A 9,142-nucleotide genomic window follows, 5' to 3' on the forward strand; every position below is an offset into this window, starting at 1 on the left:
CTTTAACGTTCTTCCTGTAACGTTCTCACTTTAACGTTCTCGCTGTAACGTTCTCGCTGTAACGTTCTCGCTGTAACGTTCTCGCTGTAACGTTCTCCCTGTAACGTTCTCCCTGTAACGTTCTCGCTTTAACGTTCTTCCTGTAACGTTCTCACTTTAACGTTCTCGCTGTAACGTTCTCCCTGTAACGTTCTCGCTGTAACGTTCTCTTTAACGTTCTCGCTGTAACGTTCTCGCTGTAACGTTCTCGCTGCAACGTTCTTCCTGTAACGTTCTCGCTTTAACGTTCTCGCTGTAACGTTCTCGCTTCAAACATTTGAGCATGCAGTTTATTGAAAACAACACAAACTGAAACGGGCTGTTTTACAGCTGATCAAACGTTTCGGGCCACGTGCCTTTAAAAGGACAAATCTGGGCACAAATGTGGATTCACTGTCATTTCCTGTCAGGTAGTCACACTGTCAGGACGTTCTGATGGCAAAGGCAAACAAATGTTCCCTTTTTGAACGCGGTCGGGTTGTTGAACTGCATAAGCATGGTCTCTCACAGCACCGTCACTGCTGAGGTGGGATGCAGTGAGACAGTTATTTGGAATTCCTTAAATGATCCTGAGGTTTATGGAACAAAAGTCAAGTGGAAGACCCAAACAAATGTCATCAGCACTGAGCCGGAGGATCCAGTTGGCTGTCCGTTGAGACACTGGATGACCCTCGACCCAAATTAAGGCCGTTCCTGGTGCAGACTGCAGCCCCATAACCATCAGACGGCCTCAAAACACGTCTTCAAAGGCCTCGTCTCCTAAACTTTGGATCAGCTGTAAACCAGCCTGTTTCAGTGTTGTTTTCAATAAACTGCATGTTGAAGCTCTGCTTGGAACCTTGTTACAAACAACCTTCAGGGCCGTATATCAGCAGCTTTTGTGCTTTAAACGGGGACACGAGCACCTGCTCCTCCTGAAACCTACACATACGTGTAGCATGTTCTGCATTTCTCTGTTATCGTGGCGCCGCTCAGACACTAACAACCAAAAATGTATTTGATTACATCTGAAACTAAACCTGATCCTAGAATCAAATCAGCTTCATTGATCGTGTAAGACAGCATATTTATGTTTATGGTGCAAAGACGCTGGAATAAACAGGCTTAATCTGTATATGTGAGTATTTATAGGTGAGTCACTTTCACTGTATTTGAATGAAAGATGTTAGACATGACAAAGCATCAGATTCCTTCTCCTCGTCATTAACAGACACACAGTAAGACTGCAGTGTTGTGTACTGCACACCAAATGTTTCACTGTCAGCAGATTTTGTGCTAATTTTGACAAAAAATAGATAAAATCAGTTTAAAATGTGAAACAAACGGTCAGAGTCAAAATTGCAGCGTGAGCTGAAGCGTGCTCACAGTGTTGTCTGACACCACAGACTGTGACACGTGTGAGCTGAGCGTCGGTCCCTGTGCAGATGCTGCTGTCTGTGCTGCACGCTGTGTCGGTTGCACCGTTAAGCTCTGTGTTTAACCTCAGAGTTCATCCTGTAACAACATCTGCTCGTTTGAAGATAAACAACAATCAGTCGGAACATTTTTTACTTCAGGTGTGTCACCACAGCAATAAGCGCACCTGACATTCAGAGCATACCTGAGCCCTGAGCTCGGCCCGTCCTGCTGTGCGGGCGCCTCGGCTGATACATCACAGCTCGCAGTTACGTCTCTGCAATTACTTATCATCCGTTAATGATCAGACTTGCTGTTACGCTCCGTCCTTCAAAAGGCCTTTAAATTAAAGCGATCTCATGAATCTCTTCATCAGAGTTGAGAAGTCGGTCAAATATTTTTGAGTCTCGAGAACATATTTGTCATACCTGCTCGTGCGAGCAGTGAACACATACCAGCTTCCACTGTGATGTCATTAAGTGCCAAGAGGCTGATCTTAGAGTGTGATCGATGCTGAACGAAGAGGCTCAGATGATGAAATGCAAGATGAGAACAAAGAGGAGACGGGATCGAGACATCGCGACTCATTCACTGTGACACAGAAAGACAGATTTACCCCAGAGAAACTCCAAAAGTCTGATTGTGAATGAATCCCAGCTGACAGTACTTATCATCAGTATCACCAAGAAATGGGATTTGGAAAAGGACCTTAAAACAGGAAATAACCAAGAGACAACACTGAGACAAGAAGACAAAGACAAGAAACGCTCGAGGTGCAGTTTGGATTCAGGAGACAGACACTATCTCTACTTTCAAGATTAGGCTTCAAACTTTCCTTTTTGCTAAAGCATATAGTTAGGGCTGGACCAGGTGACCCTGGATCCTCCCTTAGTTATGCTGCAATAGACGTAGGCTGCCGGGGATTCCCATGATGCACTGGGTGTTTCTTCTTTAATCACAATAGCTGTGTCCAAATTCATCATGGGCTGCATCCTCCTGAGGCCCGGCCTTCGCGGTCTACGTGGGCCGGGTCCTCCGAAGGCCGAGAAGGCCGGAAGTGCGAGGCTGTGAAATGTGACGGTCCAGCCTTCTGATTAGCATCACCGCTGTCTCGGTGGAGTTTAATAAACTCAGCCGTCTGCTTCTTGCTGTCTAAAATATAACAGGACACTGGAGTAAACTCTCGACCGTCTCACACTTCTGTTTAATCAGTTTTCTGTTTAACGTTTATTCAGCTGTGTGAAAACCAAGGAGGAACCCACCCGATGGATTAATAAAGTTTTATTTTATCTAATAATCTAATAACTTTAATCTCAGCCAAACTGATTTACTCACGAACAAATAAAACACTGAAAAAAGCCCAACAATAACATTAACTTTTTAAGTGACGTATATATTACATTTAACCTGAGTAGCAAAAGACCGCGGGGGTTTGAAAACGATTTGCCGGGAGTCCGCTGCTCTCGCCGGCTCTGGTGACCCTTGACCTCCCGGCTAGCTGGTGGGTAACAGACATCGAATTGGGACAGGCTTCGTCGCGTCGCTGTGATGTAATCGGTCTACAAATGCGGCCTCAGGAGGACGCAGCCCATGAATTTGGACACTCACTATGTATTAACAGACCTCTCTGCATTGAATCATATCTGTTATTAACCTCTGTCTCTCCTCCACAGCATGTCTTTATCCTGTCTTCCTTCTCTCACCCCAAGCCAATCACAGCAGATGGCCCCGCCCCTCCCTGAGCCTGGTTCTGCCGGAGGTTTCTTCCTGTTAAAAGGGAGTTTTTCCTTCCCACTGTTGCCAAAGTGCTGCTCATAGGGGATCCAATCCAATTTTATTTATAAAGCACTTTAAAATAGCCGGCACAGGACCAAAGTGCTGTACAGAAAATAAGTTAAAAACAATAGAATAACAGAAAACAGCAAAAATAAATAAATAAAACACATAGTGCATAAAAAATTAAAACAGCCCTATATTAAAAAGAAAAACAAGACAAAACAGCATAGAATCAACTAAAACAACTAAAATAAAACTAAAAACCAACATCTCACGTGGTGTCAAAGGTCAGGGTCAAGAGGTGGATTTTCAAGAGTGACTTAAAAGCAGGTAAAGAAGTGGCCCGTCTAATCTCTAAAGGAAGCTCGTTCCACAGTTTGGGAGCTGCTACAGCAAAAGCACGATCTCCTCTAACCTTACGGCCAGTCCTGGGCACATGCAGCAGCAGCTGATCAGCTGACCTGAGAGAGCGGCTGGGTGTATGAGGCTGTAGCAGCTCAGAGAGATAAGATGGGCCGACGCCATGGAGAGCTTTCATATGATTGTTGGGTTTTTCTGTTTTCTTTGTGTTATTGTAAGAATTTGTCTTACCCTTTAAAGCCCTCTGAGGCGACTGCTGTTGTGGTTCTGTTTAAATAAAAGTGAATTGAACTGAAGAGCCACCACAGCACAAAATCCTGGGACTGGGACCAGGAGCCGTGGCGGGCCGCCCTCTGCGCTTCCTGTTAGATTATTTTGGTTTTTGCATCCTCCTCCAATACCCAGCAGTGCATGCTGGGTATTGGAGGAGCTGAGTGAGGCTCTGTGGATGATCCAGAGCAGACACCTGTCTGCACGGTGACACCTGCTGGCCACTTTGGCTCCACTCACCTCCTGATGTGACACAGACACAAATATCAGTGGTTATGATCTGCACAGGTTTTGTAAACAATCGAGAGGAGCTGTGCGAGGTTAGTGACTCACACACTGACAGCAGGAAGACCTTATCATCAGTCAGGTGAAGTTTTTACTGGTGATAGCTCAGCTTCAGCAGTGACCTGACCTCTCACCTTGGCTGAGCGCATCCCAGAATATAAACCCACAGAGCCCCCTGCTGGTTACTGCAGCACAGCACTGCCCATATAAATTAAGCAGATGAGCCCTGAACACACCAAACGAACCAGCGTGAAGCTTACACCTGCACAACAGCCAACTCGAGGCAACTCCTCTGGTTTCATCCAATCACAGAGGCTCACCTGATGACCTCAGCAACACTCTCAGTGCTGCTGAATATGACCTGATGCTCATTTTAAAACTATGGTGCCATCAGGGTCATAAACCTGCTAATTCACTCTAGTTACATCCAAATGCACCACGAGCACAGGTCAGTGGTGACGAGTCAGTTTGAAAGCACGAGAGCACCAGGGGTCTCAAACCCCAGGCCTCGAGGGCCGGTGTCCATGATCCAAACAGCTGATTCAAACGGCTAAATGACCTCCTCAACATGTCTTGAAGTTCTCCAGAGGCCAGGTAATGAACTCATCATCTGATTCAGGTGTGTTGACCCAGGGTTAGATCTAAACCCTGCAGGACACCGGCCCTCGAGGCCTGGAGTTCGACACCCCTGCTCTGGACTTTGCGCACACATTTTCCTTAATGGTAGACCTCATTTGCTCCCAGTAACAGTTCTTTCCTCCTCACAGACAACCACCACATTTCTTGATGAGGAGCAGCTGTGCAGGAACAAAAGGCTACCTGCTAATTAGTAAAATACTCATTAAATATTGAAGAAATAATTAAACCTCTGGTGTGCAAATGTTATTGATGTGCAAATCTATGCTAAAGGTGCAAAGGTGCTCCTGAAGTGCTGTACAAGCTATAATCCAAATCATACTGGGTAATACTTCCTTACACTGATGGCACTGAGCAGATTAATATATTTCATACAGTGAGACACAACAGGATTATAAACAGGAAGTCCTTCAGAATAAAATATGACAAACTCTCTATAACATAATAACAGTCTTTGGAGCGTCACTGTGAGTGATGTCCAGCAGAGGGGGCTCTAGGTGAGAGAGCCATCAGGAACCATCAGACACTTGATGGTTCCTCCCTTCTTCTCATCTCAGAGTGAGTGTGAGTTAGTGTGAACAGTACAGACAACAGTACATCCACCCTCGCTCACCACCTCGCTCTGAGGAACAGACTGGACCAGCTGCCGAGGGCGTTGTGTAGTCTGTTATGAAATAATGAGGAAACATCTGTAAGCTGTCCAGGTACGTCTGAGCCTGTGACAACGGGACTGTGCATAACATCAGCTGTAACAGTCGATGCAAAACAGATAGTGTGAGTTTAAATCCAGCGTGGTGCTGCACAAAAACGCTGCCACTGCGTTTAGACCAACTGTATATTTTTGATTAAAGTTATACTTTATTACATTTTATCTTCATTTCAGACCAACCCTCCACTTCACTCAGGTAAATCTAGAGTGTGTGAAGGATTTTCAGTGGTCTATGTACAAGTGTGTCAGCAGTCTGCAGTCGTTCGTGTCAGAGGTCATCTGTGTTAATTCTTGTATTTCACACACTTTCTGAAGAATTTATAAGGAAGGAAGAAAAAACACTGACTTGAGCCATGAGACACATGTGGAGCCCCAGTAGGGCGGCCCACACTAAGAGTGTGTGTGTACTGGGAGAACACAGCTGAATGGTGGCGTGCCCACACCGGGGCTCCACATGAGCGGCCGTGTTTGCTGGGAACCCTCGTGTAGAAGGTCACGAGGGTTCTGATTTGGGTTAACTGTTTGCTGTCTTTCCTCAGGACGCGCTCCCAGTGAAAACTGATCCTTATGGTTTGTACGGATTCTTCTCTGGGCCAAACTCTCAGGAAGTGGTTCATATTCCTCTGCCATGGGGCCGAGAGTTTTAGAAACTACAACCTGCTAAGTCTTCCTGAGTCAGCAGTCCATCATCTGCTGAAGCTTTAGCTGACCTGTCCAGCCCTAACTACATGCTTTATCAAAAGGGAACGTTTACTGAACGCAAGGGCAGGAAAAATAATGTACAACACACACACTCTTGAACTCAAATGATGTTCCAGTTCCTTAAGAAAATGAAATATACTTTGGAAATGAAAGAAGTCTCTTTGAAAGGATATTAAATGACTCAAACTCAAGTTGTCACCTCTTGGTGGTTATTTCACAAATACATCATCCCAAATATGTTATATGAATACACTAAAAACACAATACTCACACACACTCACATTCACAGTTGTTGCAGACCTGTTTGTCGCTCACACGGTGCAATGGCGAAACTCCTCCTCTCCTTGGTAATAGCACAAAAAGTCTAACTTACAGTTCAGTGCCTCGGTAAGTCGCTGCTCACCAGTCCCACACAGAATCCAATCTCCGCTCTCCCTGCGGACACAATGCTGCCTCTGCTGCGGCGCGTTAGCCAGTCACTGTACAGCTCTCTGACCGTGCATAATAGCTGCTTCCATCGCGCAGCCAAGCAGTCCGTGCTAACCTTGAGCCTCAGCGGTCGCAGCTGGAAAGGTTCTCTCCGCGGTGGTGCAACCGTTGGAAAGAGTTACTTCACTGACACTCTGTTGCTAAGCTTTCACACTGTTACTTTCTACTCACACACTCTTTTGTGCTAGTGAAGCTCAGTAAACACTAGCTGAGTCTCTCACTTGTATTATGATAACCCTCGTGCATCTCTCCATGCCGTTCTCGTCTCCTCCTCCCGAATTCCCATCTCGGCTACAGGAAAAAGGGAAGAGAAGAGTCTCTCACCTCCCTGCACAACACCTGCAGAGATGCCCGCATGACCAACTCCATTGCCGTGATAAATGCCAGAGGGGAAATCGTGCAGCCTGCCATAACTCTGATTCCCAGGTGCTGCCAGGCTGTGGTGGTGTTCTCAGCTGTCACACAAAACTGTAAATCCTGAAAGTAGGTCTTGACCAGTCCTGTGATGTGGTTTGGTAGGCTGAAATAGTTGATGGCCATCCATAAGATCTCATGCGGAACTGACCCAAAGACGTTGGCAAGGTCTAAAAAGACCACGTGAAGGGCTCTTTGTTCTTTCTTGGTAGCTTGAATCTGGTGCCAGATGACGCTGGCATGCTCCAGACATCCCGAGAAGCTCCGGATGCCGGCCTTCTGCACTGATGTGTCAACATAGTTGTTTCTTTGCAGGAAAGTAGATAGTCTTTGGGCCGAGACACTGAAGAAGATCTTTCCATCTATGTTCAGCAGGACGATCTGGCAAAACTGGCTGACGGAGTTCTTCTCCTTAGGGATCAGAATACCTTCTGCTCTTCGCAAAGCCCTTGGAATCACTCCTTTCTGCCACGCTACCTTCATCAGCTTCCACAGGTATTTGAGCACTCGTGGGGTGTTTTTATAGAGCCTACATGAGATGCCATTAGGTCCTGGAGCCGATGCTGCCCTTGCCTGCTTCACTACCTTCTCCACTTCACTCCATGTAGGTGGTCTTATGTCCATTTGGTGTTCAGGTGCCTGGATAGGTGGCATATCACTCGGAATGGTAACTGGCTCATACCTCTGATCATCAGAGTAAGATTTCCTCAGACGTTCTTCCGGGTCTTTTATGGGCATTTTGAGATAAAGAATAAAACATATTCACTAGTCTAAAAGCGGCACGATAAACACTGTTTATTCAAGCTTTTATTATTCCAGAATGTAAATCACTCAGTCCTTTCTTCCCCTTCTTAGTTGTAATACCCTCTTTTGCACACACGGTGTCGCACTCTGCTGAATAGACCCGAGATTACTACCTCTTCCCTTTTCTTCTGTGCTCTAGCACTCACTTTCAGTTTACCGGAGGTTGTGTGAATTCTTTAGGCAAAGAAAAAGGCAGAAAGACACAGCAAAGAACAACAACGAACAAAAGACATACATTTACCTCACTTTGCTGCTAATTATGATAACAGCTTTAAGCACATGTGCTACCACAGAATCTTCTTAGATTAAGGGATTTTAATTACAGTGAGCACTCATTAATTTTATTGGCGTCAATTTTCCCGCACAAGTTCAAATACTTTTTAAACACTCACAAGGGCCTTTAACCCTACAGCCATTTTCTCCCAAAAAATACATTGAATTTTTAAATGTTTTCCGCACAACACTTTACCCCATTCAATTCCTCTACTGGATTTCCATACCAATACTGAGGTAACAATGAAAATAAAAAAATATATTTTCAGAACCACTTTGTTCCTGTCTTTTATTCCAGACCACCATACTCAGAGTTAAGCCTGCCTTTTATTACATTTTTTTGTAGATGTACCTACCCGGCCTTTGAAGGACCCGTCCTACGTGGACCAGGTGGGTCGGGTCCTCCGAAGATTGCTGCCCCTGAATTTGGAGAGCATTCGGCTACGTCCACACAAATACCCATGTACGTGTCTTCCGTGTCTCCGGTCATTCCAACACATTTACTGTATTATATAAAATATGTAAATTAAAAACTTATAGGAGAACATTTTCTATTTATTTTCTATTATTCATTTGATCCTGCCACTTATCTGTGTGCCTAGATGGGCCGTAAAAAGGTCACAAAGCTGAAAACAGGCTTATTTTTGAGTTCACAAAAAAGCTTGTTTACACAGATGAAGCCTATAACATTTAAGTCTTTTCACAGCATATTAGTATATTTTACTTAAGCTTAATAATCTGAATAATGCTTTGATCTCTTCAACTAATTGGAATCACACCTTTCTACTAAAACTGTTTGTGTTGTTCGCCACCTTTTCCTGAACCAGACCCTGCAGGATTAGCCTGAGTGTCCAGTCCTGGACCGTGTTTTTAACCGGGAGGATCCCAGGCTGGATTGTTGTTGATGCATTATAAATACTCTTGTTTTATAGTTATTGTTATTTACTTTCTTCTCATCAAACAAATATCCATGTAAAATTGTTCGTGTTA

The sequence above is a fragment of the Simochromis diagramma genome, unplaced genomic scaffold (genome assembly GCF_900408965.1).
Source record: "Simochromis diagramma unplaced genomic scaffold, fSimDia1.1 OVJJ01000176.1, whole genome shotgun sequence".
Classification (NCBI taxonomy): Eukaryota; Metazoa; Chordata; class Actinopteri; order Cichliformes; family Cichlidae; genus Simochromis; species Simochromis diagramma.